Here is a 15,938-nt window from a genome sequence, read left to right as displayed (position 1 = left end):
GGGGCGATTTTGGGCTGGTTTTGGACCCAGTTTTTGGCCTAGAAACACAGACTTGAGCCAAGGGACAAGCAGAGACTCAACAGACATTCTCATTCACTAAGTTTTAGTTTTAGTTTTGAATCTTAGAGAGAAAATACCACTTCCTCTAGGGTTCTTATTCTTCATATTCATAGATTTCTAGTTTTATGTTTTTGGATTGGATATTGAGAAGAGTTACTACCTCCGTTGAAGTCTTTATCATTATAGTTTGCTTTCTTATTTCCTTGCTCTTTTTATCTCCCATTTACCCTATTCAGAGTTACATATGGATATCTTTGATTTTGGAATTCATTAATGCAAAGAACTATTTTTACCTTTAATTAATTTTCAGTTGTTATTTAATTTAATTTATCATGTCTTCTTTTTATTCTCTTTATATGTCTATGAAAGCGGTATTCATGTCAATGGAGTAGATTCCTAACTTGATTTGGGAGTTGATTAATAGGAGACCCTTGAGTTAGAATACTCAAGTGTTAATTTTAATTGGATGTTGTTGGCTGGCTCTCTAGTCTCTAACTCTAATCCTTCCTTAGGAGAGGATTAGGACTTGGGATTCAGAGTTGGTTAATTACTTGACTTTCCTTTATTAGGTAAGGGATAACTAAGTAGAACAACAACCTCTTACTATTACACTTGGAAAAATTTAACAAGGATAGAACTTCCAATTAATCTTCTCCCGGTCAAGGCTTTTTATTTTAATTATATAAACTCTCTTGTTAACTTTTATTGTTTTAATTATAATCATTTATTTTTCTGTTCTCCAACTCTAAAATTTCTCCGAAAACTCCTGACCAATAAATTGCACTCTTTTGTCAACTCGTTGGGAGTCGACCTGGGAATCCTACTCCCAGTATTTTATTCTCAATTTGTGACAATTCTTTCTAAGTTGATAAATGGAATTTGCGTTTGCTAAGAACTATACTTGCAACGTTATTTCTACACTAAATTCTTAATCGGCAGTTTTTTGCCCATCAATTTTTGGTGCCGTTGCCGGGGAGTTGCAACAGTGTGCTAAATTATTAGTTGGTGTAAATATTTTTAAATTTACATATTTGCATATTTTATTTTATTTTATTACCATGAGCTGTATGTTTCTTTTATTGAATGACGCATTCACTACCTGATCCAAGCTTAGCCGCGTTTGATCCTGAAATTGAAAGAACTATTTCATATATTAGGCGAGCTCGGCGTTAGTTAGCCTCTGAGGGTGGTGAAGTGGTTACTACCAATTCACCAGACTTATCTGAGAGCGAATCTGAAGTGCCATTTGAGGAAGAAACAAGCTCCTCTTCTACTAATTCGGTTGGTTTACGTGCAGGTAATATGGTAGAGCCCAGAAGGATTACTCTCCAGGAGGCAGGAGCTCCAGACTTTACACTGCAACTGTATCAAGCACGTCACCCAAATTTGGCTGTAGATTTTGAACTGAAGACTGAGCTAATCAACCTACTGCCTAAGTTTCATGGCTTACCTGCTCAAAAGCCTATCAAGCACTTCAGAGATTTTCAGACAGCCTGCTCAACTACTAGGCGTCATTGTGCAGATGAGACCACTATTTGGCTGTATACCTTTCCGTTTTCTCTTGAGGGAAAGGCAAGGGAGTGGTTCTAGACTCAATCCAAAGAAGTTGTTACTAACTGGGATTTGCTAAGAAGGGAATTCCTGGACAAATACTTTCTGGCTAAAGTTACAGATAGACTGAGGAATGAAATTTCCTGCATCATCCAAGGCGAATTAGAAACTCTTTACGAGTATTGGGAACTCTTCAGGAATCTCCTAGACTCATGTCCCCACCACAAGATTGACCAGTTGGTGTTGATTAGCTACTTCACACAAGGCATGAAGCCTCAGGACAAGACCATACTAGATGCTGCGAGTAATGGCTCTCTGACTTAGTACAAGACGGCGACAGAAGCGTGGCAGCTGATCGCCGATCTAGCTGAGTCTACCCGGAATGCGAGGCATAGGAACAACCATCCCAAGGCTATTGTGGAGGTTTTCTCTAGTAGTGAGACTGCTGATCTTACACAGACTCTGGGAGAGATGACCAACATAGCAGCTACAACTGAATCAACAACAACCTCAGCCTCCCCCACAACAACAGTGTCAACAGTTGGTTTCTCAGAGAGTGTGCAGAATATGTGCCTGCTATACTTATTATACTAATGAGTATCCGCAACTCCAAAAAGAAGATAACACCTTGGCGGCTACCAACAACTATTACAACCATCCGGATCAAGAATACTTTCAACAAGGTGGTAATTATAACCAAGGTGGGAACTACAATCAAGGTTGGCAAGATAACTCCAACCAGGGATGGAGAGATAACTCTAACCAAGGGTGGAGAGATAACTCTAACCAAGGGTGGAGAGATAACTCTAACCAAGGGTGGAGAGATAACTCCAACCAAGGATGGAGGGACACCTACAACAGAGGAGGCAGAGACAACGGTGGAAATTAGAGGTGAAACAACAACAACAAACAGCAGAACCAAAACCAGCCTTACCGAGCGCCTCACCATAGGTAGTCCCAAGCACCTCAGAACAACCAACAGCAGGCCCCTCAAATTACGTACCCCCTTCCTCTTCTAATGATGGGATGCTTCGCTCTCTTGCGCAAGGACAACAAGACATTCAGAATACACTTAACTATACCATAAACGATCTGAATGCTACTTTACAAGCTCTCGTCTCCCGGATAGATTCATTATCTACCCCCAACAATCAACCTTCAAGCTCCAGTGCAATTCCTTCTCAACCTTTACCCAACCCCAAAGGTGGAATCAATGCCATTACTTTGAGGTCTGAAACCACACTGCAAGAGAAGAGTCATGAGGAGCCAAGCTCAAAAGAAGACACTTCAATTGAAGATATTATTGAGGTAGATGATGTTGAAGAGGAGGATGAAGTACAAGACATGGTTGAAGAAGAAGCAGCTCAACCAGGGAATGGACCACTAAAGGAAGATGAAGTTACAAGTGAAGCGATTCTCATTCCCTTTCCACACCTTGCTAGGAAGTCCAGAAAGCAGATGGAGCTCGACCAAAAGATGGTGGAGATCTTCAAAAAGGTTGAGGTAACCATTCCCCTTTTTGATCCTATTCGCCAGGTACCTAAATATGCAAAGTTTCTAAAAGATTTATGCATGAATAAGGATAAAATACAGGATTTAGAAACTATTCCTTTAGGTAGCTCTATATCTGCTTTAATGGGTGCCATACTAGAAAAATGTGGGGATCTGGGGCCATGCATGGTTACTTGTACTATTGGGGGTGTACAATTTTTTAACTGCATGTGTGACTTAGGTGCGTGCGTGAGTATTATGCCATTGTCTGTATATGATGCTTTAAGGCTCCCTCCCTTAAAAAGGTCGGCAGCACATTTTGTTTTGGCATAATCTCGGTGGTCGAAATTGTTGAGGACGTGCTGGTGAGCATTAAGGGGCTAACATTCCCTATTGATGTCTACATCTTGGAGATGCCCCCTAATGACTCAGGAAAACTGTCATCCATCCTACTTGGAAGGCTATTTCTGAAGACTTCAAGGTTCAAATTGGTTGCCTTCTCAGGAACTTACTCTTTTGAGATAGATGGCCAAGCAGTGAGCTTCAACCTGGATGAAGCTATGAAGCACCCACCGAAATATCACTCCATCTTCCAGTGCGACATTATTGATGAGATCGTGGCTGAAGTTCATCAAGAAAAAGTAGAAGAGATGACCATGGAGCAAGGTGCAAGTGTGGGGAAACCCTCTGAGCTTTCTGAAGATAAGTTGCCCCCACCAATAGCTCCAAATGATCAAGTGTGTAACCATGAGCAGAAAATTGAGTTAAAGCCCCTTCCACCCCACCTCAAGTATGCTTACCTTGAGGATAATCAGAAGCTCCCAGTTATCATTGCAAGGGAACTCACCTCCCAATAGGAGGAGCAGTTTGCTTAGTGTGCTGAGAAGACACAAGAAGGCTATTGGGTGGAGCTTGGCGGATATAGTAGGCATCAGCTCTCAAGTCTGTGAGCACCGTATATTTTTAGAAGAGGGAGCAAGGCCTGTCCGTCAACCTCAAAGGCGGCTGAACCCCACCATTCTAGAGGTTGTCAAGAAGAAAGTGATCAGACTTCTTGAAGCCGACATCATCTATCCGATCTCGGATAGTGAATGGGCCAGCCCAGTACAGGTGGTACCAAAAAAGTTTGGCGTCACAACAGTGAAGAATGAGTATGGGGAACTCATAGCAACTAGAGTGCAAAATTCCTGGAGGGTGTGCATTGATTACAGGTGTCTCAACCAGGCTACTCGCAAGAATCACTACCCATTGCCTTTCATTGATCAGATGCTTGATCGCCTGTCAGGTAAATTACACTACTGTTTCTTGAATGGTTATACTGGCTATTTTCAAATTCATATAGCTCTTGAAGATCAGGAGAAAACTACTTTTACATGTCCCTTTGGAACGTATGCATACAAAAGAATACCTTTTGGCTTATGTAATGCATCGGCTACGTTCCAAAGATGCATGATGAGCATTTTTTCACATCTCCTTGAGAATTGTATAGAAGTTTTTATGGATGACTTTAGTGTGTATGGTGATTCGTTTAACCTTTGCTTGGATAGTGTAGCTAGAGTATTAGACAGGTGTGTTAGTTCAAACCTTGTATTGAATTATGAAAAATGTCATTTTATGGTTAAACAAGGTATTGTTCTAGGACATGTTGTTTCTAATACTAGTATTTTAGTTGATCCAGCAAAGGTAAATGTCATTTCTGGTTTACCTTACCCCTCCTCCGTGAGGGAGGTCCGTTCGTTCCTTGGTCATGCAGGTTTCTACCAGAGATTTATCAAGGACTTCAGTAAGCTAGCATTGCCTTTATCCCGACTGCTGTAGAATGATGTTTAGTTCGAGCTGACTGAGGACTGCATAGAAGCGTTTGATAAGCTAAAGATCGCCTTGACTCAAGCTCCGATTGTGAGAGGGCCAGACTGGAGCCAGCCATTTGAGATAATGTGTAACGCCTCCAACTATGCAGTAGGAGCGGCGCTGGCTCAGTGCAAAGGTAAAGACCCTTATATAATTGCTTATGCTTCTAAGACCTTAGACGCTTCTCAGTCTAATTACACTACCACTGAAAAAGAGCTTCTGGCTATTGTTTTTGCTCTGGATAAATTCCGAGCCTACTTACTTGGTACTAAGGTGGTAGTGTACTTAGACCATGCAGCTCTAAAATATTTATTAGCTAAAAAAGAGTCAAAACCAAGGTTGATACGTTGGATATTGTTGCTGCAAGAATTTGATTTAGAAATCAAAGATAGGAGTGGTTCCCAAAATTTAGTGGTGGACCACTAGAGTCGCCTAGAGAACATTAAGAATGACTCCACTCTTATCAATGATGCTTTTCCATTTGATAGCTTGCACGCAATATCTGAAGTAGTTCCTTGGTATGCACCTATAGCTAATTATCTGGTTAGTCGTACCTTCCCTCCTAATTTTTTAAAGCATCAAAGAGACAAGCTCAAAAGCGAGTCCAAATATTATGTATGGGATGACCCATATTTATGAAGGTATAGTGCTGACCAGATAATTTGAAGGTGTGTGCCACAATCAGAATTCCAGTCAAATTTAGAGGCCTGCCATTCTTTAGAGAGTGGTGGACATTTTGTTCCTCAAAGAACAGCTAGAAAAATTTTAAACTGTGGATTCTGGTGGCCCATTCTTCTTAAGGATGCTACTGCCTTCTGTAAATCTTGCTCCCCATGCCAAAGGTTTGGAAATATATCCAAGAGGGATGAGATGCCCCAACAACTTATGTTATTCTGTGAAATTTTTTATGTTTGGGGCATTGACTTCATGGGTCTATTTCCAAACTCTAGTGGTTTCTTATACATATTGTTAGCTATTGATTACATTTCCAAATGGGTGGAAGTAATTCCTACCCGTACTGATGATGCTAACACTGTTGTCACCTTTGTTCGAAATAATATTATCTGTCGCTTTGGATCACCACGAGCAATCGTGAGTGATCAAGGCACTCACTTTTGTAACAAGAGATTAACAAGTCTACTGAAGAAATATGGCATTGTTCACAAGGTGGTGACTGCTTACCATCCCCAGACTAATGGACAAGTCGAGGTGTCTAACAGAGAAATAAAGCGTATCCTGGAGAAGGTCGTCAAGCCTCATAGAAAAGACTGGAGTACCAGGCTTGAAGATGCGCTTTGGGCATATCGGACAGCGTACAAGACACCAATCGGGATGAGCCCCTTCCGCCTAGTCTATGGCAAAGCTTGTCACCTTCCAGTGGAGGAGCACAAAGCTTTCTGGGCGGTAAGGGAACGTAACATGGGATTTGAGAAGGCCGGTGCTGAAAGAAAGTTGCAACTAGCAGAACTAGAGAACCTTCGCCTCGAAGCATATGACAACTCTAGGCTATACAAAGAGAGGGTGAAGGTTGTGCATGACAAGCACATCAAGAGAAGAGAGTTCAGACCTGCGGAGTTAGTCCTCCTTTACAACTCAAGGTTGAGGCTTATGCCAGGCAAGCTGTGCTCAAGATGGGAAGGCCCCTACCGGGTGGAAAAGGCAGAGCCATACGGAGTCTTTCACCTGAGTTGATGCGAGGCAAAAATCAGCCAATTAAGAAATCAATATAGAAATATGTTGCGAGTATAGTCCTTAACCAGCAAAAGTCTGGGGCTCCTGCCTCCTGGAGAGTGATCCTCCTGGGTGCCGCCATATTACCTGCGCCTAAATCAACCGAATTAGTAGAGACGGAGCTTGTTTCTTCCTCAGATGGCGCTTCAGATCCGCCCTCTGATGAGACTGGTGAATTGATAATAATCACTTTACCACCCTCAGAGGCTAGCCTACGCCGAGCTCGCCTAATACGTGAAAGAGTTCTTTCAATTTCAGGATCAAATGCGGCTAAACTTGGATCAGGCAGTGAACGCGTCATTCAATAAAAGAAACATATAGCTCATGGTAATAAAATAAAATAAAATATGAAAAAATTAAAAATATGTACACTAATTAATAATTTAGCACACAATTGCAAATCCCCGGCAACAGCGCCAAAAATTGATGCGAGGCGGAAATCAGCCAATTAAGAAATCAATATAGAAATACGTTGCGAGTATAGTCCTTAACCAGCAAAAATCCGCTCATCAATTTAGAAAGGTTGTCACAAAATTAGAATAAAAATACTGGGAGTATGAGTCCCAGGTCGTCTCCCAACAAGTTGACAAAAAGGGTGCTATCTTATTAATCAGGAGTTTTCCGAGAGATTTTTGAGAGTTGAATAATAAGAAATAAATAATTGTAAACTAACGCAATGAAAATTAAAAGAGAGTTATATATTCTAATTAAAAAGCCTTGACTGGGGGAATGATTAAATGGAAGTTCTATCATTGTTGGAATTCTCTCAAGTGTAGTATAAAGAGGTTGTTATTTTCACTTAGTTAACCCTTACTAAATAAAGGAAAGTCAAGTGATTGAGCTAACTCTTATTCGCAAATCTTAGTCCTCTCCCTTGGGAAGGTCTAGCATTAGTAAATAAAGAATTAGCCAACAACGTCCAATTTAACTAATCACTTGAGCATTCCAACTCAAGCGTCTCCTCTTAATCAACCCCCATGTCAAGTTGGGAGTAGGGAATAGAAAAGAGACATGATAATCAAATTAATTGGAAGCAATTAAACAAATAATAAAATTTGAATAGAAAAATACTGCTTGCATTAATAAATTCTAAAAACAATCCAATAGTAACTCTAAACAAGAATTAAGAATATGGAATAATAAGGGAATAGGGAAACAAACTAGAATAATATCTTCAACGGAGGTAATGACTCTTCAATATCCAAAGCAAAAGCATAAAACTAAGAATATGTGAATGTAAAAGAAAACTAGAGGAAGCATAATTCTCTCTCTAGATTAAGATCTAAAACTAAAACTACGCTAATGAGAATCTCTGTTGAGTCTCTGCTCGTTCCCTGGCTCTAGTCTGTGTTTCTGGGCCGGAAACTGGGTCAAAACTCGGCCCGAAATCGTCCACAGTATTTTCTATTATTTCTGCAGATCGCGCATGTCACGCGTACGCGTCAGTCACGCGTACGCGTCACTGGTCATCTTCGCGTCTCACGCGTACGAGACAAGCACGCGCACGCGTCGTCTAGCAGAACTTTAATCCACACGTACGTGTCAGGTACGCGCATGCATCACTGTAAAATCTCCAGATTGCGTGCACGCGTGAGCCATGCGTGCACGTCGATGCTCACTGGTTGTCTCATTTATTTCTTGTGCTCCTTCCATTTTTGCAAGCTTCCTCTCCATCTTCTAAGCCATTCCTGCCCTATAAGGCCTGAAAACACTGAACGCACAGATCACGGCATCGAATGGTATATAGGGAGATTAAAATACACAAATTAAGGCTTAGGAAGCAAGTTTTCAACCATAAAACAAAACTAGGAAGGAATTATAAAACCATGCAATTTGTATGAATAAGTGGGCAAGGACTTGATGAAAACCACTCAATTGAGCACAAGATAAACCATAAAATAGTGGTTTATCAACCTCCCCACACTTAAACATTAGTATGTCCTCATGCTTAGCTTAAGGAGATCAAAAGAATAGATAGGGAAAAGTAAGACTCATGAAATGCAACCTATGTATGAATGCAACTATATGCTAAGATGATTCTGTATACTTGGTTTAAAGTAAATAAGTTCTTCAAGATGAACATAAATCAGATATCACTAATTTAAATCATACAGTAAGGACAAGTAAACTTGTAAGAAGACAGCTCATGAAAGCAGGGAACATAGAATTAAGCATTGAACCCTCACTGATAGTGTATGTACACTCTAATCACTCAAGTGTATAGGGTAATCTACCGTAGTCTCCTCTAGTCATTCTATCTAAATTTTGTTCTTCACCTAACCAATCAACAAATATTTAATGTATCAACGCAAATATCATGAGGTCTTTTCAAGGTTGTAATAGGGCTAAGGTAAGGGTGAGAGTATATATATGGCTGAGTGAGCTATAAATTGAATCCTTGACTAACCTAAGCTCTCACGTATACATACTCTATATTCTTCTTAAATCTTGCCTAGCTACCCAAAATTCGCATTTTTGCATCTCATACTCATGCATCAACTTTTTTTTAATTTTATCACATATGCATTGATATTTCATTAACTTAATACTGGGGTAATTTTGTCCCCTTATTTATTTATTTATTGAATATTTTTTTTAATTAAAAGTAAACATAATTTATCAATGCACACGGATTTTTAATTTTTCTGGTTTCACATGAGTAGGTACTTAAATTCCCAATATTTTATTCTTTAAACATTGTACACTTTCATTAACCCAAGTTCCTACAGTTTTTCCACACTTAGTTAACATACTATCTTAAGCTAACCAAAGATTCAATTGGGGTATTTAATTTGTTTTTCTGCTTAAGGCTAGTAATGTGGTAAAATATAGAACAAATGGGGATTAAAAGCCTCAACGTGGCTAACAAAGGTAATTGAAAGGGGTAGGCTTATTTGGGATAAGTGAGCTAATAAAATAATGGCCTCAATCATATGCATGCATATAACACATTAAACATTGGACATATAGAGTGGAACAAAATAAAGATTATACTCATAGGGAAGAAAACACACAAGAATAAAATATTATAGTTAAATAGTGTAACCATATAATTAGGCTCAAAAATCTCACTGGGTGTGTGTTCTTAGCTATCATTCATGTTCCAAATTATAATCTTCAAACAAGTTTATTTAAAAAGTTTTTAATCTAAATTAGTGAAATTTTTTTTTCAAAAATAGGGTCTTAAAAAGAAACTTTATTATTTTTTAACCAAGTAGAACATGCATGCAAACATTTATTACTATGCAATCTATTCTACCTAACAAAAGAAAAACTAAAATATTGGTGTTAAGAAAAAGCATTTACCTCCGGAAGTCAGGTACTGACTGACCTCCCCACACTTAAAGCTTGGCACCGTCCTCGGTTCCATCAGTTAGGAACAAAGGGGGGCTGGTAGCAGCATCTCCACAGTCGGGATTGACATGGCTTCTTGTGCTGGTAGATGAAGTGGAGTCCGGAGTGTCTGGGTCTTCTTCAGGTGGGTGGTTGCCAACAATCATCTCTTTGAGGTATGTAAATTGGCGCTTGTTATGGCGCTCCATTCACTTTGCCTGCCGGTCAAGCCGGTCCAACCTCTAAAGTATCTATAGGAGCAGCTGATTTGTTGAAGGTGCTTGTGATTTGGATGGAGAAGGGGTATCTCCGGCCGGGTCTGCGGTCCGGCTGATAGTGGCTGCTGGAGGTCTGATGTACATCCCATTGGGGACAATCTGACCATCCTGCGGAAGTATGGTCTTCGTGTCCCCAGCTTTGTAGGAGACTCCGGCTGCCGAGACTAGATCTGAAACCAAGGCGGGAAAGGGTAGGTTGCCCACGATCTGTACATGTCCCATGGCGTTCTGGAGGTGTCTTGGTAGGTTGAGAGGCTGGTCTGTAAGGATACACCAGAGAAGAACAGCCATATCTGTAGTGAAGGAGGACTCGTGAGTGCTCAGAAAACATAGTGGGACATAATCTGTTCCCACACTCGAGCCTCCAAGGTAAGTGCCGAAGCCAATATTCCCTTAGGTCGGGATTGATGGTATCCATAGATCCATCTGCTGCCAGGTTGTGCTATAACTCTGAGGACAGAATCTCAGTCAAATTGGTATGTCTGGCATTTGAAAGAGGCTTCTTGGTATGCGTCCAATCCTTTCGGAGCAGGGGGAAGATCCAAGGCTTGCTGAATGGCCTCTTCAGAAATAGGAACTTGCTTCTGACAGACATAGACAGACTTCAGGGTTGGCATGTGGAAATTGGAGTAGAATTCAACTACCTATGAAAGGTTAACCTGCCGTGGCTGTCTCCGTAGGAATCCCCATTGTCTGCGCTCAATGCGGGGCTCAACAAAATCAACAATATGGGTCGGGAGGATGTGTAGGTGCTCATTGTTATAATTCCACTCAGCCAGGATGGGGAACATCTGCTCACAGTAGCGATTAGGGAACCGCGCAGTGTCCTTTGCTGGAAAGGCTTTCTCTTTTTCATCGACCTTGATGATCCTCTTGACTCGTTTTGTGGATGGCTTGACTGATTTTAAGGATAGTTCCTCAGCTAGCGCTCTTTTTCTTCCTTTCCTTACCGGTGGTTTGGGAGTAGCTTTCTCTTTACCCTTCTTGGTGGCCATCCTGAAAAGGGAAAAGGTAAGTAACATGTAAGCCAAGGGTTAAAGCAAGGAGGAGGACAGTACATGTCGCGACTACATGTGATAAGTTCATCAATGGGATTATAGCAAGTGCATGTTATGGCAAGTAGATGCAAGATGTTTATTAGCATGCCGGCAAAGGCATGAGTAGCATAGATCAAGCATCAAAAACTAAATTGTATTATCACTCATAACGAACTGACCATCATGTTTGTATTGACAATTATTTTCAATTAATAAAATATTTAAGAGGTTTTGTGAAAAACAGGCATTAGAGTAGAAGGATAGAATAATTAAAAATACATAATGCCATACGGAATTTTTCATAAACACTTAGAATGCATGGTAAATATGTTATTGAAAGTATTAAATTTGAACATGCAAGTAACCCAAAGAATTAATATTAATTGTCAAATAATGCCTCAATATATCCACAAGCAAAATATAGAAGAAGACAATCACCCAATTAGATATTTAACACCAATTAAAATAACGTAAAAAAAAAAGAAAGACAAAGAAAACATAGATAATGAAATTGAAAAAAAGAAAAAGAAAAAGAAAACATAAATAAAAGTAGTAATGGAATAGTAAAAAGGGAAAGAAGAAAAGAACCTTGATGAAGAAGATGAAGAGGGAAGGAAGAAAGTAAGAAAGAGTAAGAAAAAATAAAGAAGAAAGAATGATAAGAGAAAGATAAGTAGTATTGGGGAAGAAAAGATAAGAATTCTGGCGCATATCTAGTTAAACTATGCGTCGCATGCGACGCGTGCGCGTGGAGTACACGGACGCGTGGATCGCGCTAATTTCAACCGAGCATGCGCGTCAGGGATGCACACACGTGACCTGGGTTGTGCGTTTGGCGCGGAGGCAGCCTCGCGCACGCACAACTCTCTGTCCCATACGCACTATTGCCAAAAATTCAATCGACGCGTGCGCGTAAGGGACGCACACACGTAGGTGGTCTGGAAGGGAAAATGATGCGTACGCGTCAGAGATGTGCATGCGTGATGTTACTTGTGCCCCTAGCACCATTCCAGCACCAGGCCATTACAACTTTCTGTCTAAACACATTTTTACGCCGATTTGTTAGGTCACGCGTACGTGTGGGTGACACGTACGCGTGGAAAGCTATTTCGCAATTGATGCGGATGCATACGCATGGGTGATGAGCGGATATTTTATATGCTTTTTGGGGGTATTTTCTCTTTCCTCATTAAATTCAAAAATATCTTCCATATTTATTTAATTGAGATTTCGAAAATTTCATTTAAAAATTTAGATTTTTATTTTAAAACTTTTATTCTATCTTATCTTAGTTTTGAAATTTCAAAATTCAAAAATCTTTTTTCAAAATCATATCCAAAAATATTTCAAATTCTCTTAATTAACCCATTATTTTAGTTTTCGAACTTTTATTTTAATTTCCAATTATTCTACTTTATTTTTTTTATTTTTTTTGGTTGTTTTTAGTTAAATAAATTAAAAATAAAAATATATTTTATTTGCAATTCACATCAATTCCCTTTTTTCCATCATAGACCAAAGTGGAAATGAACAGTCCAGAAGGAATCTGGGGTCATATGCTAACCCCATTACTACTGCATATGGGAGTAGCATCTGTATACCTCCCATCAGAGCAAGCAGTTTTGAGCTAAATCCTCAGCTTATTGTCATGGTGCAGTAAAATTTCCAGTAATCCGGTCTTCCACAGGAAGAACCTACTGAGTTTGTGGCGCAGTTCTTGCAAATTGCTGACACAGTACGTGATAAAGAAGCGGATCAGGATGTCTACAGATTATTACTGTTTCCATTTGATGTAAAAGATCAAGCTAAGAGGTGGTTAAATAACCAACCTACAGGAAGCATAAGAATTCTGGCGCAGATCTAGTTAAACTGTACGTCGCATACGACGCGTCCGGGTGGAGCACACGGACGCGTGGATCGCGCTAATTTCAACCGAGCGTGAGCGTCAGGGACGCATACGCGTGACCTGGGTTGTGCGTTTGGCGCGGAGGCAGCCTCGCGCACGCACAACTCTCTGTCCCATACCACACTATTGCCAAAAATTCAATCGACGCGCATGCGTGGGTGGTCTGGAAGGGAAAATGATGCGTACACGTCAGAGATGCGCATGCATGACGTTACTTGTGTCCCTAGCACCATTCCAGCACCAGGCCATCACAACTTTCTGTCTAAACACATTTTTACGCTGATTTGTTGGGTCACGCGTACGTTTGGGTGACGCGTACGAGTGGAAAGCTGATTTTGCAATTGACGCGGACGCGTACGCATGGGTGATGAGCGGACATTTTATACTCTTTTTGGGGGTATTTTTATATTGTTTTTAGTATGATTTAGCTACTTTTTAGTATATTTTTATTAGTTTTTATGCAAAAATCACATTTCTAAACTTTACTATGAGTTTGTGTGTTTTTCTGTGATTTTAGGTATTTTCTGGCTGAAATTGAGGGACCTGAGCAAAAATCTGATTTAGAGGCTGAAAAAGGACTGCAGAGGCTGTTGGATTCTGACCTCCCTGCACTCAAAATGGATTTTCTGTAGCTTCCAAAACCCAATTGGCGTGCTCTCAATTGCGTTGGAAAGTAGACATCCAAGGCTTTCTAGCAATATATAATAGTCCATTCTTTGCCCAAGTTTTGACGACGCAAACTTGCGTTTAAATGCCAACTTCCTGCCCTATTCTGAAGTTAAACGCTAGAAACAGGTTACAAACCAGAGTTAAATGCCACAAGCAGGCTGTAACCTGGCGTTTAACTCCAAGAGAAGCCTCTACACATGTAAAGCTCAATGCTCAGCCCAAGCACACACCAAGTGGGCGCCGGAAGTAAATTTCTGCACTATCTATCTTAGTTTACTCATTTTCTGTAAACCTAGGTCACTAGTTTAGTATAAAAACTACTTTTAGAGACTTACTATGTATTTGATGACATTTTTACACTTCACATTGTATTTCTGATGGCATGAGTCTCTAAACCCCATGGTTGGTGGTGAGGAGCTCTGCTGTGTTTCAATGAATTAATGCAATTACACTGTTTTTCATTCAATCACACTTGTTTCTATTCTAAGATATTCACTCGCACTTCACCCTGATGAATGTGATGATCCATGACACTCATCATCATTCTCACCTAAGAACGCGTTCCTGACAACCACCTCCGTTCTATCTGCATTAGCTTTAGTGTGTATCTCTTAGCCTCCTAGTTCATGATAAGAGTCTTCGTGGTATAGGCTAGAATTATTGGCGGTCATTCCTGAGATCCGGAAAGTCTAAACCTTGTCTGTGGTATTCCGAGTAGGATCTGAGAAGGGATGACTGTGACGAGCTTCAAACTTGCGAGTGTTGGGCGTAGTGACAGATGCAAAAGAATCAATGAATTCTATTCCAACATGAGTGAGAACTGTTCATACCCTGGGTCGGATTATCCGACCCAAAATGTTCAGTAACAAAGCGACCGACCTCTTTAGGTCAGGCTATCTGACCTCTTCTCAAAAGAGGTAGGCCAAATCGACAGAAAAGCCCAGTAAAGGGCCTAAATAGAGGAACACGACCCAAATCCAAAGGCAGTCCAAGCCTATAGAGATAAGGGCGGTTTCCATGAAGATAAGTTGACCTCAACTCAAAGATAAAGATAAGATAAGATAACTAACTTATCTTATCTAAAAAGGTCACTCCACAACATTATAAATACACTGAAGCACCCAGGTATAACTCATACTCTCATTTTACAATAAACCTACTTAATACCCGTGCTAACTTAAGCATCGGAGTCTCTTGCAGGTACCCCCCACCCTCCGGTGACCACGGGTCAGAACTGAAGCCAGTCTAACAAGTTAGACACAACAGCTCCGGCCGTCACCAGCCAGCCGGACACGTCATCTCCGACCAGTACAGAAGATCTCATCCGAGATCGGCCTACAGTTTTAGGTAACCCTCGGAACATTGGCGCCGTTGCCGGGGAACCTGGAAGTTATCCCATCATTATGGCAGATGACCATGACAACGACCATGATTCAGATCTAGAGGACAAAACGCCGCACCAAAATGCGGACGCTACACCAAAAGATACTCCGGAATCTAACGGAGACAAAAACTCATCACATCCGGGAGTAATAGAAGCGATTCAAGATCATCTAAAGCAACTTGAAAAAGAAAGCCAGCATCAACGAAAAGTTGGCAAGGATCTACGAAGAGAGGTAAGGAGACGTCGAGAGCTAGAAGATAAAATCCTACAACTCGAAGCCGATCTCAAAGCAAAGGCTACCCGAACCACCCTTGAGAACAATTCACGCAAAGATCAAGATCCATTCACTAGGGACATCATGAAAACTAAAATTCCTAAGAACTTCAAACTCCCGGATATGACTCTGTATGATGGCACTACAGATCCCAACCATCACCTCAACAACTTCAGAAGCAGAATGTACCTCACCGACGCCTCGGACGCAGTTCGCTGCAAAGCTTTTCCAACGACCCTCACGAAGGCAGCAATTAGATGGTTCGACAACTTACCTCCTAAGTCCATCTCAAGCTTTGACGACCTAGCTAAAAAATTCCTGGCCAGATTCTCCATCCAAAAAGAGAAGGCCAAGCACGCCCTCAGTCTACTAG

This window comes from Arachis ipaensis, chromosome B4, assembly GCF_059453495.1.
Source record: "Arachis ipaensis isolate K30076 ecotype BB chromosome B4, ASM5945349v1, whole genome shotgun sequence".
Classification (NCBI taxonomy): Eukaryota; Viridiplantae; Streptophyta; class Magnoliopsida; order Fabales; family Fabaceae; genus Arachis; species Arachis ipaensis.
The sequence above is the reverse complement of the archived record's forward strand: the minus strand, read 5'-3'. Positions refer to the sequence as shown.